The following is a 19,372-nucleotide window of genomic DNA, read 5'->3' on the forward strand; positions in this document are numbered from 1 at the left end:
AATGTAATGTCAACATACCTATGTCACACATCACAAGTCCATGAAGAATGCAAGCAGATGACACACGTTGGTAACCACACCTGTGAAACCGTAATGGAAATGTACAACTCAGTTACCAAATACTGCTTGAAATTGACAGACAGGATAGAGGTAGAAGTGTGAAAGTACTTGCAGTAGGCAAGAAAGTGTTCTCACCTGTGTGTCACTGGAAATATTGCTGGATGACTGAGTTCCTGTTGTCAATGTCTTCTTCCTCTGCTTCCTCCTCATCACTGTCCACAGGCTCCACAGCTGCCACAACACCGTCATCTGGACCATCCTCCTGCAGAAAAGGCACCTGGCATCGCAAAGCAAGATTGTGAAGCATACAGCAGGCGATGATGATCTGGCACACCTTCCTTGGTGAGTAGAATAGGGAACCACCTGTCATATGGAGGCACCTGAACCTGGCCTTCAGGAGGCTGAAGGTGCGTTCGATCCCCCTCCTAGTCCGCCCATGTGCCTCATTGTAGCGTCTGCCCTGGTCCTGGGATTCCTCACTGGGGTCAGTAGCCATGACAGGTTGGGGTAACCAGAATCCCCTAATAGCCACACACGGTGCCTCTGGAGTTGACCCATCACATAAGGGATGCTGCTATTCCGCAGGATGTAGGCGTCATGCACTGAGCCAGGGAACATAGCATTTACCTTGGAGATGTACTGGTCTGCCAAACATACCATCTGTACATTCATGGAATGATAACTCTTCCGGTTCCTGTACACGTGTTCACTCCTGTGGGGGGGACCAAAGCCACGTGGGTCCCATCAATGGCACCTATGATGTTGGGGATATGTCCAAGGGCATAGAAGTCACCTTTAACAGTAGCCAAATCCTCCACCTGAGGGAAAACGATGTAGCTCCTCATGTGTTTCAGCAGGGCAGACAACACTCTGGACAACACGTTGGAAAACATAGGCTGGGACATCCCTGATGCCATGGCCACTGTTGTTTGAAAAGACCCACTTGCAAGGAAATGCAGCACTGATAGCACCTGCACTTGAGGAGGGATCCCTGTGGGATGGCGGATAGCTGACATCAGGTCAGGCTCCAACTGGGTACACAGTTCCTGGATTGTGGCACGGTCAAACCTGTAGGTGATGATTAAATGTCGCTCCTCCATTGTCAACAGGTCCACCAGCGGTCGGTACACCGGAGGATTCTGCCATCTCCTCACATGTCCCAGCTGACGGTGCCTAGGAAGGACAACAGTGAACACAGAGTCAAGCAACTCAGAGGTATGTACCCACAGCTACACAGAACACGAAACATAATCCAAAAGGTTGTCTGTATGTGTGTTGAGTCCAGGCCTAGGTATTTGTGACGCAGTTGAAAAAGAAGCCATGTGGGCCCCTGAAATGGCGGCTGCCTGACCTCTAAACTGGGACAATGGGATGTGAGGTAACTGCGCTGACGTTGTACACCGTCGCGGTAGGCGGTCGAAGACCGCAGCGCAATGCTGCATTGGTTAACATTGGACCCTATGGGTCCCAGGAGCCAATGACGAAGTGCGCCGGCGGAGATGATACGCACCGCCGCGGACGTGACCGCCATTTTCTATCTGTTGAATCACTCGATACCTGATCTTCGACAGGAGAGGACCTATACTGCAAGTGCTGCTGTGACCTCGGTCTGGAAGAGACAATGGCTCGTGCGTCTGGGGAAAGGGCCCCTGCCTTCACTGCATAGGAGTTGGAGAAGCTCGTGGGCGGGGTCCTCCCCCAGTACACGCTACTCTACGGTCCACCAGACCAACAGTTGAGTACACAGGGAGCAAGTTGTATGGGCTATGCCTGGGTGGAGAGGGCTGGTTGTAAGAAGGAAGGGGGCACAGTTCTGCGAGCATGAAGGACTGTGAATGCATGTGCCACATGGCAAGGGTAGGGATGTGGGCCACTCACTTCGACGTTGCAGTTGGTAATGACTTTTCTTCCCCTGTACATGTCATGTAGGTCAGCGCCCACCAGAAGAAGGATATTTGCTGTGCCATTGCCAAGGACGTCCGGACTCTGGGGGTCCACCAGAGATGGAGCACCCACTGCCGTAAAAAGATGGGCGGACATTCGCCGCTGGAGCAAGAAGACGGCGGAGGCTCAGCTGGGGATGGCCTCCCAACGTGGGAGGGGTGCCCGTCGCACCATGACCCCCCTGATGTTCCGGATTCTGGCGGTGACCTACCCTGAGTTGGATGGGCGCTTGAGGGCATCACAGCAGACACACGGGGGTGAGTACACTCTCATTCAGCTGACTTTGCATGCAGTGAAGGTGTCTGGGTGGGGGAGGAGGGCTGTGGGTTTCCCTAGGCCAGGGCGAGTTCCGTTGGCTATGCCCCTCCGTAATGCAGGCCATGTGGCACTCCACCCCACCTCTGTAGAGTGCCAAGTACAGGTATACATGCCCCTGTGTCATCTATGTGTGCTGATGTCCACCATAGCCATGTAGGCCATATCCCAGGAACTGCATCAGTAGAGCCCAACAGCGTGGCGTAGTGCAGGGGGCTGCTGTGTCTGTATTGTCCGCCAACGGTAGCGGTAAGCCATGCACTCAACCTGTCTTTCTTCTGTCGCCCCCCCCCCCCCTTTTTGTGCTCTCCCTGTTCTTTTGTGCATCAGCATCATCAGGCGGAGGTACAGTGGCACCAGAGCACGAGGGAGGTGCATCCCACATGGCCATGGAGGGCCACACCACGGACTCTGAATACACCAGTGGTACGGAGGGCGAGGGGAGCTTCACGGCGGGGACAGGATCAGCAACCAGCGACGCGGACTCGTCCTCCGATGGGAGCTCCTTTGTGGTGGCGGCAAAATCTGTGCCCCCCACTTCTACAGGTACAGCTGCCACCCCCCCTACCAGCACCGCCCTCCCAGCAGCCCTTCAGTCTTCGCCCGTGCCCGCTCACCCAGGAGGGTGGGCATCACCTTCGCCCCAGACACCTCAGCCCCTGCCCCTGTCACCTCTGCTGCCCTCAGTGAGGAGGCCATTGACCTCCTCAGGTCACTCACTGTTGGGCAGTCTACCATTGTGAATGCCATCCAGGGTGTAGAAAGAGAGTTGCAACACAGTAATGTATTCCTGGAGGGCATTCATTCTGGTCAGGCTGCCCTTCATCGAACCCTGCAATCTCTGGCCTCAGCACTGATGGCAGCCATTGTCCCTGTGTCTAGCCTCCCCCCTCCAACTTCCTCCACCTAGACCCAATCCCCTGTACCCCAGCCTATCCCAAGCACACCATCAGACTAGCCTGCAAGCATGTCAACACACAAGGGAAGCTCAGGCAAACATAAGCACCACACATCCCACAGGCACTCACGCAAGCATCACACACATACAGACACAGCAACATCCACTGCCTCCACTGTGTCCCCCTCCTCCTCGTCTCCCTCCTCCCTCCCAGTGTCGTCTACACTCTCACCTGCATGCACTAGCACTACAGCCACTACGTCCCGCACCAGCACACCCACCACCACACCCCGCTCACCTGCACTCACCACCCCCACTACCATTTACACGTCCCCTGTGTCCTCTCCCAGTGTGTCTGTGACACCCCCTCCCAAAGTACACAAAGGCGGGCAGACACCCACCCAACATCCATCCACCTCACGACAGCCTCCAGCGTATGCACCTGCACCCAAATCAACAAATGTTACACCTCCTACAACCACCTCCTCTTCCTCCACTCCCAGACCCCCTCCAGCTACCCGTCCCAGTGTTCGTCAGAAACTTTTCCTGAGCAACCTTGACCTCTTTCCCACCACCCCCACCCTCCAATTCATAGGTCCCATACTAGCACCTCAGCCAAAAAATCTCCGGTACCAGTGATGCCTGTTAGAGGTATGTGGAGTGCACAGGGCACCCGGGCAGCCAGTGTGACACGGAGCCACAGCACAGCCAGTCCCCCCCCTGTGAAGCACCAGAAGTTGGACAGTGCCCAACGGGATAGGGGGAAGACTCCAGCCGGCAAAGCCGCTCACATGGGTCCCGGGGGGACTGTCCACTCAGCTGTGACTCCTCCCAAGGTGGGGAAGGGGCAGAAGAAAGCGCCAAAGTCTGGGAAGAGCAGCACGGCGGAGAAGCCCGCCATCATCCCCGCTGGCCAGGAGGCCACCGCCAGCCCCATCGTCATTGGCCAGGAGGCCACCGCCAGAGTCAGTGCCCAGGAGGGCAGTCCCATCGCCAGTGGCCAGGAGGCCACCGCCAGAGTCAGTGCACAGGAGGGCAGTCCCATCGTCAGTGGCCAGGAGGCCATCGCCAGAGTCAGTGCCCAGGAGGGCCCCGGCAGCCACAGTCCCGCTGGGCAATGAGGGACCGCCATGGCAAACACTGCTGCACAGGTCAGAGACAGCAAAGTCAAGCACCGCTGAACAGGGCAAGACCGCCATGGCAAGCACCGCTGAACAGGGCAAAGACCGCCATGGCAAGCACCGCTGAACAGGTCAGAGACAGCAAAGTCAAGCACCGCTGAACAGGGCAAGCACTGCTGAACATGGCAAAGACCGCCATGGCAAGCACCGCTGAACAGGTCAGAGACAGCAAAGTCAAGCACCGCTGAACAGGGCAAGCACCGCTGAACAGGGCAAGCACCGCCAACTCAAGCACCGCTGAACAGGTCAGAGACAGCAAAGTCAAGCACTGCTGAACAGAGCAAGCACCGACAACTCAAGCACCGTTAGCCCATGAGCGGCAGGGGCAGTGACGGAACTGGGACCGTCACGGGGAGAGTGATGCACTCTGGGCACCAGTCCCCCTCCAGAACCAGTGGAGACATGCATCCACTACCTCAGTCCTTAACAGGATGAAGCACTCTGGGCACCAGTCCCCTCCAGAACCAGTGGAGAACAGCATCCACTCCGTCTGTCCTTAACAGGATGAAGCACTCTGGGCGCCAGTCCCCCTCCAGAACCAGTGGAGACATACATCCACTACCTCAGTCCTTAACAGGATGAAGCACTCTGGGCACGAGTCCCATTCCAGAACCAGTGGAGAACAGCATCCACTCCGTCTGTCCTTAACAGGATGAAGCACTCTGGGCACCAGTCCCCCTCCAGAACCAGTGGAGAACAGCATCCACTCCGTCTGTCCTGAACAGGATGAAGCACTCTAGGCACCAGTCCCCCTCCAGAACCAGTGGAGAACAGAATCCACTCCGTCTGTCCTTAACAGGATGAAGCACTCTGGGCACCAGTCCCCCTCCAGAACCAGTGGAGAACAGCATCCACTCCGTCTGTCCTTAACAGGATGAAGCACTCTGGGCACCAGTCCCCCTCCAGAACCAGTGGAGACATGCACCCACTACCTCAGTCCTTAACAGGATGAAGCACTCTGGGCACCAGTCCCCCTCCAGAACCAGTGGAGACTGTTATCGACTTGAGAGACTGTGTCTTTGCACTCCCCAGGATTGAACAGTGGGCAATCCACCCACTCTAGAGACTTGAGAGACTGTGGCTTTGCACTCCCCAGGATTGAACAGTGGGCAAGCCACCCACTGTAGAGACTTGAGAGTCTGTGGCTTTGCACTCGCCAGGATTGAACAGTGGGCAAGCCACCCACTGTAGAGACTTGAGAGACTGTGGCTTTGCACTCCCCAGGATTGAACAGTGGGCAAGCCACCCACTGTAGAGACTTGAGAGACTGTGGCTTTACACTCCCCAGGATGGTACAGTGGGCAAGCCACCCACTTGTGAGACTTGAGAGACTGTGGCTTTGCACTCCCCAGGATACATCAATGGGCATGGAGCCCCCTCGTGGATCTGGCGTAGTGCTGTCATCCGGCTGAGGTGCCCCCCCTTCCCTTCCCCCTGAGGTGCCTGTTGTATTTCTATCTGATGCCCCAGCAGTGTTCTCTGCGTTTTGCTCAGGTGTTGTGTGTGCCTCACCCATGCATTTTGGGCCCAGTGGTCCACGGACATTGAATGGTGCATTACCTGCACTACTAATCATGATGTATATTTTGTTGAATGTGTATATATATCTGTATATATTTGGTTACTGTATTTTGATATATTACAATGGTTGCACTCATTTCCTTTTGTCTTTGCATTCTTCCGGAGGGTTTGGGGGTTGTTACTGTAATGTTTGGATATGCATTGGTGTGTGTGTTGTAGTGGGTGAGGGTCGGGGTGGGGGTGTTGCATGTGTGTGTCCCTGACTTTTGCCTCCCTCCTCCCCTATGTCGTAGGTGCAGTACTCACCGTTGTCTTCGGCGCCGGCGTTGATGATGTTTGTACAGGAGCAGGAAGACTATCGCAGGAAGTATTTAGTGTTCCAGCTCCATGGTGTCCTCCTTCCTCGTGGAGTGTGTAGAGGTGAGCGTTTTCCCATTGAAATGGCTGTTTCCGCCGTGTTTTTATCCACGGTGAATCCGCCCTGGAAAAGGTGGAGGATTGGTAGGTTGTGATACTGTGGGCGGTACTTTGTCTCCCGCCTGTCTGTTGGCGGTGACCGCCGCGCTGTTTGTCTTTACCGCCGTGGCGGTTGGAGTGTTAAAGTGGCTGTCTTTGTTGGCGGTTTCCGCCACGGTCATAATTCCCTTTTTTTTCCGCCGGCCTATTTGCGGTCTTACCACCGCTTTAACACCGTCCGTCAGGGTTGTAATGACCCCCATAATGTGAAAAACAACGCAAGGAACTGTTTTAAATTTCAAGTTTTTTTCTGAAATACACATTTTTTATTGTTGGCTGCGGTTTTTGTTGCAGTCTATATCTAATATTTCACATGGATCAGAAAATTAAGTTTTAAAACGCACAATACATTATGGCGGTCATTCTGACCGCGGCGGGCGGCGGTCACCGCCCGCCATGCGGTCACCGCTGAATGACCGCACCGCGGTCAAAAGACCTCGGCGGCCATTCCAACTTTCCCGCTGGGCCGGCGGGCGCCCTCCTAAAGAGCGCCCACTGGCCCAGCGGGAAAGCCCCTGCAACCATGAAGCCGGCTCAGAATGGAGCTGGCGGAGTTGCAGGGGTGCGACGGGTGCAGTGGCACCGGTCGCGATTTTCACTGTCTGTTAAGCAGACAGTGAAAATCTTTGTGGGGCCCTGTTAGGGGACCCCTGCACTGCCCATGCCAGTGGCATGGGCAGTGCAGGGGCCCCCAGGGGCCTCACGACACCCGTTCCCGCCATCCTGTTCCTGGCGGTGTAAACCGCCAGAAACAGGGTGGCGGGAAGGGGGTCGGAATCCCCATGGAGGATTCCCTGGGCCAGGGGAAAACTGGCGGGAAACCGCTGGTTCCCCTTTTCTGACCGCGGCTTTACCGCCGCGGTCAGAATAGCCCAGGAAGCACCGCCAGCCTGTTGGCGGTGCTTCCGCTGCCCTCCGCCCTGGCGGTTTCAAACTGCCAGGGTCAGAATGAGGGGCTATATGCTTAAGCAGCCGTTTTGCTCTGAAAAAGATCATACCAATAAGTAAGCTGATAAGAGGTCTTTGGTAGAAATAAACTGACACACAAATAAGGTTATCGAGACACTTTTAAACTTTGCATTCTTTTTATCTCTTAGTTCACACAATGAGATCACTCTAACTCCATATATAGAAGTTGTTTTGTGAGTTACTGATTAACCTTGAATGCTCTAAAAATTGCAATAAACATACACAGTTAACTAGCTTTGTCTTTGGAGAAGGAGTTACTCTGCTAATTCATAAATCTCCCCTCTCTGTCTGCGGCCTTCCATCCTGTACATACTGTGACTTGCTAGAGTGACTAATTGAATACTAAAACAATGGGATCATAGAATGACTATGTCTGATCCCTAACCCGACTTTACCTTATTGAACGTCCTTTTATACCACTAAATAAAGTTCTCTGAGTTCCAGAGAGAAGAAGGGGGCATCCTAGGGGTGTTCTTATTCTTTGTCGGCACTGATAGGCGCCGCCATGCTAAGGAGCATTTAAAGCCCAGAATGCTATAGTCAAGTGCCCACTTTAAAAATATAAAAACATTTACAGTGCTTGACCAGTCACTGTCACTCATGCTTTAGGACGTTTTATTCACACAACACTACAGTCTAAAGTATCTGAAAAGGCAACCTAATGTCTTAGGGTTCGAGGTAACCTTGGATACTGACCTTCCAGCAGGTTAGAATGTTTTTTGTGGCACCCTTTGCAGAATGATGTGTGACGTTGGCATGCCCTTGTTAGGAACACAACCACTTCTGTTAGTGTGGGCAAAGCATAGTTGCCAACATTTGCAAACAGGTAACAGAGAAAGTTTGAAAAGTAAATCAGGGGGATATATTTTCTCCAATGACGTGCATTAATTTAGAGGCAAGTTTAAGCAAAACTAAAACTCCGGAGTCTCCTACCTGAAACAGATGTGTTGGCATGTATGGCAAAGCCACAGCAGCTATTTATCTTCAATACATTTTTGCAGATTGCGTTTTGAAGTTTTGCTTTTGTTACATCAATGTATCAAGACTTCACCTGAGGTGTTTATCATCCTCATTTCTTAATAAACACTAAAAACAAGTATGAGGAAAGCCAATATGCCTGGCTTATAATGGAAAGCCCTTGGATTCGTCTATCGATCCATTCACTCGTCCCTTTCTCTACGCAGTCAATCACTAGGTATCAATGCTTTTTTTGATGCACTCTCAGACAATAACTTACTACCCAACTACTCTATATACCACATACACTCATTATGATACAATCACCAATATTAACTTTTCTTTTGGGCAGTTTACTCTACCCAACATGGGTCAGTTTCAGCACATTGAGGATCCACTGCCATGTTAAATGCTTTTACTGTAGCCCACCCCCTCCTTATGCCACAGCGATCTCAGGCCCACTACCTAGCAAATATCACTTGATCTACCCACTTAGGCGCAGCACCAAAAAGACCTCTCACTACATCGATCTCAACTATAGGGAGTTTACTGTCTTGCTTCCTGTGGAATATACAGCCTGTCAGCAAGAAAACATCCTTCACTATTATCATTTAAATAACTATAAAGCTACTTTATACTTCACATCCATCTTTTGCGGCATGGATTGGCTCCACAACAGTGACGCCTAATTCTCTCTCTCTCACACACCTCACTACACAACTGTAGAGGCAGCAGAGTTGCATTATTGATGATAGAACACTTGCTTCATTTCCCCTCCAACACCCACCATGCTTCCTACATCATTTGAATTCCACTCCAAATCAATCATTGCCCCTTCAAAGTAAACATCCAAACATCCTGGCTCTCCACTGTTCATCACTGGCTTGTTGTATGAAGACATGGACACAGTCTTTAACCTCTTGAAACTTTCCACCTTCCTACTTGTCCTAGAGGACTTCACCCTAAATCTACAAATCCAACAGCAAAATATTCTCTAATCCCAACTACTCTTGGACCCATCACTAAAGGCCATGCTCCACACCTATAGACATTAAGGACACACCACTGGTCGTCAGCCTAATTTCTGACTTATTATCCTTCTCTCCACCACCCATCAAACTATCTCCCTCTGACTATGACCTCACAAAACTGTGTTACCCCACCTCCTATTACTATGCCAAAAAGAAAACATTATCTATATTCTCCCCTTGCCTTCCCACTCTAAATCCACAATAATCCTACAACATTCAGGAATTCTACCTCCTCTCATGTTCACCAAAGCTATTCAACAGCCTTCAAAAGGCTTTTGAGACGCATCCACCATTTATTCACTCCACACGCTAAGCCACAGACTGTCAGAACTTTTCTCTGAGATTGCCAACATCAGATGCACTACTTAGGGCTCCTTCTGTTCCATCCTTCACCCCTCCACCCTCAGTCAAACACCTCCCTCTCCTAATTCTCATCTACATCAACCACAAAGCTGATCCCCATTTGTCAAATTAGCTAATGCACTGGGTGCCCCATCTAACCCTTCAGACCCTCAAACTATTACGTCCTTAGTGCTCTTCTGAAGTACTTCTCTGCCCAACTTCACATTTCAGCCACACCCTTTTAACTGACATCAGCCCACAAAGATTCACATCAGCTGTAGTATTACATCTACTTAAAAAGAAAAAACACTGCTGATCCTCGCTTGCTGTTAGGAATGACCATCTTTTGCTTAGTGTACCCACAAGCTTTGTGTTTCGTCTGATACTGCTGGCTGTAGATCTCTGTGCACTTTACTCCTACTAACCAGAGATAAAGTGCCTGTTCTCTCACTTCCAACATGATGAAACTGACATACCCCAGACTGCCATATCTAACCAGACTGCCATATCTAACTTACCTATAACTCGAAAGTATATGGTACACAATTGTACCCAGGGCCTGTAAGTTAAATGTCACACACAGACTGCAGCACCCATTGTGATATCCACTACAGTGACAGTGTAAACATGATTTCAGGCCTATACTCTGTAGCCTGGATGTGCTATTGTCACTGTAGCGTGGGTGGCTGCATCATAGGAAAGCACTGGGGTGAATATAACATTTAATTATATTTAATAAAGTTATCTTCAGGTAAAACCCATAACAATATATTTAAAGCATGTTTAAAATATTTATTAGAAGCCCAATTAACTGGTGAAGTCTTATTTTCAAAAATATTTTGGAAAATGTACTTTTAGAAAGTTAACTTTTCCCTGCTAAAGCCTCTGAATGCCCATTTGCATGAGCCCAACTGTCACCTGGCAGCTGAATAACTCCCTTGATGAGGTGGGAACTTGCTCCCAGAACAGAGACAAAGGCACAAGGTGTGTGAAGGTATTCTGTCCCTCTAGTAGGATAACCATAGTGGCTGTGCCTAGGAACTTAATGAACTCCAAAGAGGCCTACCCTGTAACGGGCAAATGTTGACATCTGGGCAGGACTGTCTGTTGTTACCTGAGCCAGGGAGGCTCCAGTCCTGCTGGGGAAGGGGTTGCCTCCAGAACTGGTTTAAAGTGTGCACAGAGGAGGAGTTGCTCATTTCCCTCACAACACCTCTGGGTTGGGCCCACAGATTCTGCACAAGGGGAGAAGGGTTTTGCTATTTTGGATTTAAGCAGAGAAGGGCAGTGTGGAATTATTTGCAGCAAGGCACACAGAAAGTGCTGCAAAAGTCGGAACAGTTGCTCCTGAGAACTTTTACCCTACTGGTTAGGGAGGGACCTGGAGCCAACCCCACCCAAAGGCTGGTGCCAGGCATAAATGCGGCACCCACAGTACACTCATCAGAACACTTTCAAAGAACAGAAGATGACTGGACATTCTGTCTGTGACCTGAGAAGAATCTAGACAACTGGACCTAATCTCCCTCTTGTTCTCAGGACAAAGAAGGACACTCCAAGGGTCATTAAGGCTGACCTCATGTTCCAGGTACAGGCACACAACAAGATACAAGAGGCCTTTTCTGCAACGTCCTAGGTGACCAGTTCTGACTCGCCCTTCCCAGGGCCCTATTGCTAGCCTCTGCAAGAGTAAATCTCAGTCCCCCACTACATTTGCTGTACCCAAGATCCTGAACCCTCGGCTACTGTCAAAGTGCATTCCTCCTAATTTTTCCTGAACCCTGGGGCTTAGAACCGTGTTGGCTTCCAAGACATCCGGAGTACCGAGAGCAACCTGCCAAGCAGATCCAGTGAATGTACCTTGTCACTGGACCAAAGATTCAGTTTGTGCCTGCTTGAATCTGACTCAATGGGCCCTTATGGAGAAGGTATACAACCTTGTGGAGCCCACTTCAGCAACAGCTTTCTCCCACTGGAAGAATCCAAGCTCCAAAAGGTGTACATCTGAAGGTACAACTCTTCACCTGGCAAAGGCACTAAAAGGATATGACAAAGTGAGGGATCTTCTTTGGGCATGAAATTCAAATCTCTCCCCCTTGCAGCTTTCCAGCCAAAAGTCAACTTCTTCCCTGAGACGACATCCAGCAGCTACCCAAAGACGTGGACCAGGCTTTGGCCACAGTTTTGACATCCATTTTAGAGATTAAGGGCCTCATTACAACCGAGGCTGCGGGAGCCAGAATACCGCCATTGCCGGCGGTATTCCTGGCTCCCTATTATGACTTTTCCACTGGGCCAGCGGACGGTAACAGTGTTACCGTCCGCTGGCCCAGTGGAAAAGTCACATCAACATTGCTGCCGGCTCGTAATAGAGCCGGCGGCAATGCTGATGTGCAGCGGGTGCAGTAGCACCCATCGCACATTTCACTGCCCGAAATTCGGGCAGTGAAATGCGCGAAGAGGCTATGCCTGGGGGCCTCTGCACTGCCCATGCCAAGTGCATGGGCAGTGCAGGGGCCCCCAGCGGCACCCCAGTCTCCTTACCGCCAGCCTTTCCATGGCGGTGTTTACCGCCACGGACAGGCTGGCGGTCGTGGACTCATAATCCCCTCGCTGCACTGGGGATTATGACTGCCAGACGGAAGCCTAGCGGTATAGTGGAGGGGCCGGCGGTATGGCCGTGGCTATTGCGCCACGGTCATAATAGCTGGCGGAACACCGCCAGCCTGTTGGCGGTGTTACCGCCAGCTTACCCCCGGCCGCCAGGGTCGTAATGACCCCCTAAGTCTGCATGTAAAACTTCCACCAGCTCAAACCTTGTTTCTGCATCCGACTCACACTCTATCAAGGTTGGCCTTAACTTGTGCCCATGAACAAGTCATGTGCAACCAGATGACCGCAGTTGGCGCTTAACGCTTCTTAGTGCTATAACTCCGATTTGCCTTATTAGATTGTCATCCTTTTAGTGTCATATTTATTACATTACTCTATTTTTCTAAACTGGTTTGGGATTTTTCTTGTGCTGTGTTTTGACTTCAGTACATTTTTGGTACTGCATAAATACTTTACGCATTGCCTCTAAGTTAAGCCTGTCCACTCTGTGCCACAACTAGCTCAGGTTAATAAAGTGACTTTAACCCCTTCGCTGCTAAGCCTTTTCCCCCCTGTGCTAAGCTTTTTTTGGGCTATTTGGGGTAGTTTGCGCTTAGGCCTCCATTACTTTTTGTCCACATAAGGTATCCACACCAAATTTGCATTTTTGTTTTACATCCTGGAGATTCTAAATACACCAATGGTTTGTGTATTCCCTTTGAGGGGACCAAGAAATTAGCCAAAATACAGCTAAATTGTGTTTTTTTGGGAAACATGGGAAGATTATGTTGCAGAAGAAATCGTCTGTTTTTTTCCCTGCAAATGGCATCAACAAAGAGTTTGCTGTGCTAAAATCACCATGTTCCCAACTTTCAGTATCAGGCAGACTTGAGTCAGAAAACCAAATCTTTCAACACAGTTTTGGCATTTTGGATATTGCCCATTTTTAAAAAAAAAATTGTGCTTTCAACCTCCTTCTAGTTAGTGGTAGAAATGGGTATTAAACCATGGGTGGAACCCAGAAAGCTATACATTTCTGAAAAGTAGACAAAGTTCTGAACTCAGCAGGGGTCATTTGTGTAGATCCTTCAAGGTTTTCCTATAGAAAGTAACAGTTGAAATAAAACAATATTGAAACTGAGTAAAAAAAAAAACCAGCCATTTGTGTCAACGTTTTCATCTGTAACGTCTTCTAACTATGGCAGATTTTTGAAAGCAATATACAATTATGTCCGCTGGACCATTCTGGTTGTGGGGATATATAGGACTTGTACGTTCACCGAGAACCTGAGGTACCCAGAGCCAATAACTAAGCTGCACCTTGCAATGGTTTTTCATTGTGTACCAGGTATACAGCAACTCATTTGGTAAAATATAAAGAGTGAAAAATAGTTACCAAGGAAATCTGTGTATTTCCGAAATGGGCATAAGATATGGAGTTAAGAGGCAGAAGTTATTTGTACATCTCTGAATCTGTGGGTACCAACAAGTATGTGAATTCGAGGGTATTTCTCAAAATGACTTTTACACAGTCTTACATTTGGAAGGCCCAAATGCAGAGAAAGTCAATGGGCAATTACACTTGCTCTACTATTCTACGTTCCTCTCAGTCTCCTGATAAAAATGGCACATCACTTTGTTGTGTAGCCATTTTAGTTATAGCTTAATGCACGTTATTTTAGCATACTAGGCCTGCCGCTGTGCACTTTAACCTAGATATATTTTATTCAGCTTTGTTTTATTATTCTTACAATATTCTTACAATAGCCACTTTTCCATTCTTGTTTTATATCTCTCTATCTAGCTGTATTTGCCCAGGCCAACACTACTTTCTCATACAAGACATTCTTGCTCACTCTGTGCTTCTTTCAAGGCTGCAGTAAGATAGATTGCCAGTGAGCGTGGTACAAGTTTTGTCACTGACATTCATAGAAAAACACACATCCTTACGTAGGGACATTTTCTCAGAACATAAGCTATTTTATTATAAAAACACTTCCCTGTCCCTTACACGTTAGAGGGAGATTCCAGCCAGAGAACCACAACTGTATGCCGACTGCTGAATGCTTTGCTACAACTGCTTATGCAGACTTCAGGCCTTTGCTCAGGTATGGGGGATGATGTCTTCCCAGGGGAACCTAAAGGGCAGAATTAGAGCTTAACACGCTGTGCTCTATTATATCCTAGGTAGGAATTAGTCTATTGACTCTAGTGACAATATGGTAGTGTTATTTCTATGCTTTACTCTCCTTGTCACAATTTTAATCTTGTTATGCTGTATCGTCCTAGTTATCGCAGCCCATGCTTTGCTATTTAAGATTCAGTTGCTTAATTAAAATCTTATTGAAACATATACTGCCTCTGTTTGTCATTGTGTATGTGAGACTAATGTAACTGAGAGAAACGGATGAGACCCGAGTGACCACGGTTTCCCTGAGAAATCAATTATGTCATGCGCTCAGCTGCCCAATCGTCCCTACCTTTGGGTAGAGATGAGGCACTGCTAGTTAGCCGGAGAAAAAACCTGGATTGGGGCGACAGGTGTCATCTGTAGAGGGTTAGACTCAGTCTCCCACACTGCAGGCGATTCTGCCACTCAAAATCCAGTAGTCTCATTAGAATAATGAGCTTACGCGACATGGCTCTGGCAACGTTTGGTCAGGCTCTAATTTTCGGGTCCTCCTGAGTATCTCTGTCTCACTATATACAAAGACACCTCAGTACAATGTACGGAGATGTCCGTGGTATTGAGGATTTTCTCCTCAGCTAACTAGGGAACACCTATCTGACGCTGGAGGTTGTTCAAGCTTGAACTCTAAAAGGAGAATCCCCATCTGGTGTGCTTAACTGAATAAATTTACCATCTAATATTGCGAACCCACAACAGGTAGCAATTGCAGTCAATATGAGACGACCCCTGACTGCACTTTTATTGGCAAATGGCCTTACGGCCCAGTGGGGTCCAGTCACATTTGTGGTGGACGCACATGCAGCTTACAGAACAGAACTCTTCAATTCTTGGGTCACATTTTCAGCAGTTGATAGGAACACAAACACATTTCATCATTATACACCTGCAAATGTACCTGGACAAAACAGAGCATACGCATATTTAGAAATACCTTTGTCTTATCAAGAACATAATAATTGACTTGATGGCGCCCTACCCCACACAATTTTACCAGTTAGGTTAGGTCCTCTAAGTAATGATGGTCCTACCTGGCCTTTATTGGCCACTTATACACCTCACCCTGCAGTAGCAAACTTAGCGGTCGCTGAAGTCCGTCGCTTATATACTGAGCTGACAGCAATATATAGATGATTAGTGAAGTTTGTAATACAGACATTAAATACAAACCCAGCACGTGCTGCCCCAGCGCAACCACATGCAGTGACACCAGGCATTAACCCTGCAACTGTACATTTGATCATGGGTAAAGTACCCGCCAAACAAGAAGAAATTCCATTCTGGTTAGCTCAAAAAATAAATGCACTGGAAGCAGTATTTCCCCTTAAGGGACCTCAGGAGAAACACAGAATACTAACAATGTGCTTGCCATCTGAGATGGTTCCCACAATAGATAATTGTAATACATGGGGCACGCTATTTGCCGCGCTCCATACTACCGCACACGGTACACGGACACTTGCCAACTTACCGGAAGTGTTGAAACAGATTCAGGATGAATTCGGGGCTGCCCCAGCTCTAGATTTGGGGATGCAATTAATGGGCAACTTTGCCACAGTATCCTCAATTAGTGTGAGTAACCTTAAGGGGGAAGCGGTCACATTAGTGGTGTGCATGCAGCTCTGGGATGTTCCTCAACAGGATCGAGAACGTGAGCTGCCAAAGCCTATCGCGGAGACCTACTCTAGCATTGGGCGAAATAGGATGGGGGCCAGACCAACAAAACCACAATTTCAGGGCAAACCTAATAAAAGTTTTACCAAGCAAGCTCCTGAGGGTAATAAGAAACGCTGGGATAAAAAACAAAAACTCCTAAAAAAGAAAGGGGAGAATCTCTGCGCACGGAGACCGCACAGAATAGATATAATCTCAGAAATAGAGATAATATAAAAACCCCTGACAGATATCAATATACTGATACACGCCAATCTTGTTCCTTTCAGGACTCATTGGTAAAACGCAGTGAGAGAGGTGGGCGGTGAGAGCGAAGAACAAAGTACGATAAACCGAGACAGGAATCACAATGCTCAACAGATGTTTCTGTTAAAAAGGAAGAGAAACCTCCCCAACAAAAACCCCAATTTAAAAAGAAAAAGGTGGCATTAGTTGCAGTTCGACATGCCACTCTAGAAGAGGGCTCTATTGAAGCGCGGCACAGGTCACAATAGTTGCCAGAATCTTCTAGAGCATCTGGATGTGAAAGCAACTGATGACTTTCTACAAGTAGAAACTGGACATGCGTGTCTCCACGCCTGATAGAGTGTACAAAGTAACGCTACAGTTAGAAGGGGACACTGAACGCGCAATTGATGCATTCTTTTGGGCTCACGTGGTAAATATATATGATATATTATTGGCTGAACAAGACTGGCCACCTGAATTTGTCCGTACCTGCCCATATGGGGAAGATGTTATCAAACCTTTCTCGCCTCTTGTTCCCGAAGAGCTTGCAGAATCCTACGCCATCGATTGGGCATTGGCGCAGGCACCCACGTTATATCACAATCACGTAGGATGGGACAAAGATTCCCCCTACCATGCAATTCCTAATAAAAATCAACCCCAACCTCAAACTCAGTATTCAATAAAACATGATGCTAAAGCACCCATGAGGGAAATCCTCACACAACTGGAGTACCAGGGAGTAATTGAACCCTGCGTCTCCCCAATGAATAATCCTTTATTCCCAGTAGCTAAACCGGACCATTCATACAGAATAGTCTTAGACTACAGACATTTAAACAGTCATACACGCACATATGCTATTCAAAACTCACATAGCACAGCACTGATGAACAACATAGTGTGCAAAAAATACAAAACAACACTCGACATTTCCAATGTTTTTTTCTGCCAAAATATAGCACCTGAGAGTAGAGACTTAACAAGTTTCAGCGCATTAGGCTCCCAGAAAAATGCTGTCGTTTACCCCAGGGGTACAAGAACAGTCCAGGAATGTTTGCGGCTCGTGTGACACCAATCTTGCACGACATTGATTCTGAAGCTTTGTCCTATGTAGATGATGTCAACACCAGGGCAGTGCGCGCTCTACGGGCGACTAGAATGCAAAAACCCAGCACTCTCAAGACAACGTAATTTGTGCATTGTGCTGATATGTTGTTGTTTAACCTTTTGCATTGCAGAGTTCAATCCTGAAGACTTATTTTTAAGGTGCTTATAAATACTGTTCATTTGCAATGTATTGCTGCAGGCTTTCAGAGTGTGTCAGGGTGTGGTCCCTTTCCAGGGCCTTCTAGAAGCTTTCCCTCAAGCATGCCTAGGTGTGGTTGTGGGCTGGGCCAAGACTCTATAAAAGGGAGCCAGCCCAGCTCCACGTGCTCATTATTCTGAGGTCCCGGTGCAGAGCAGCAGCAACTTCCAGAGCTTCTGTTTCGGTGGCCTACTTTGATCTTCCAGGCCTCTGCCCTTCATACTACATTGGTGATTCTTAAGCAGGGCGGTAAGACGGAGGTTGGGGTGGGCCCCGACCCCGTAATTGAGTATGCTCAAATTCTTGGGCCTTATTCTTACATGACAATTACTCTTGCACGTGTGAATGTGCTCTTGGACGTTTTCGTGGCATTTGCATGCTGATACTAGAATCGGCAAGACGCGCAATTATTTTTCTGTGTTTAATTCATGTTATTCATTGTGCGCTACCATTCCTTGGCAGTTACATGGTGGCATTCGAATCAGCAAGATGCGCGATTCTTTCCTCGTGCTTAATTCATGCTATTCATTGTACGCTACCATCCTAAGGCATTTGCTTGGTAGTATTCGAGTTGACAAGTTGCGTGATTTATTCCTTGAACCTACGTTGTGTTATTCATGGTGCACAATCCTTCTATGGTGTTTACTACTTATGTGAAAATCTGCAATGTGCGCAATTCATGTTCCAACATTTTGAGAGAAAACAAAAAGGTCAGAGTTCTAGATGGAATGTTGCGTGTTCCTGATATGTATTCTTAAAATAGATTCGTATGATGGTTCAGAACTTATTCAGATTGTTTCCTGATGCTCACTCAAAAGAAAGTACTTGATTTGAAAGTTTCATTTAACCTTTCTTGATTCCCTCACAGGTATTCAGTCATCTTGAAGCCTAGTCATTTTAAGTCTATTCTTAGGTTGTTCATGTTTTCAGAATGATGATGCTTAGGGTCATAGCCTAGTACTGATTTCATGAGAGGTAATTTTGATGTTGTGTGTTTTAACCTTTTTGCTTCCTACAGGTCTCCTTCCCAGCTGTTCCCTTCCTAGTCCCCTTTTCCCCACTTGGACTCTCTTAGAGTCTGTGACAAATCTAATCAGAGTATTGGAGCTGTCTTGTGGTGGAAGTGTTGGGAATGTGCACAGACCCCGAGGATCTGGTGACTCTGACAGATGATATCTATCTCACGGATGATGAATTGCTACAACATTTAAGACGGGTAGCCCGCATTGTTGTGGGATTTGCTGAATTTGGCTACAAATTCAATTTAAAAAAAACAAAAATAGCCTTTCTCAGCGTCCTGTTTCTGGCATACGAGTTATAGAGTGAAGGAAAGAGCCTAGCGCCACAATTCTTAGAAAAATGCACACAATTACAACCTCAAAATACCATTAAAAAACTCCAATCTCTATTGGGTTTCCAAAATTTTGGCAGAACTTACATTCCAGATGATGCAACACGCATAAAACCTTTATATGACTTAATACGACCTGACTTTTCAAGTAAACTTTGGACAGTCAAACACACTCGCATTGTCAGAGACCTGCAAACAGACATGCTTGCAGCACAACATTTACATACAAGGAACAATAAAACACACCTGGTCATCAGAGTAATTGCTGGTGCCATTAGTTTCATCCATGTAACTTT

Source organism: Pleurodeles waltl, chromosome 2_1 (genome assembly GCF_031143425.1).
Source record: "Pleurodeles waltl isolate 20211129_DDA chromosome 2_1, aPleWal1.hap1.20221129, whole genome shotgun sequence".
Taxonomy (NCBI): Eukaryota; Metazoa; Chordata; class Amphibia; order Caudata; family Salamandridae; genus Pleurodeles; species Pleurodeles waltl.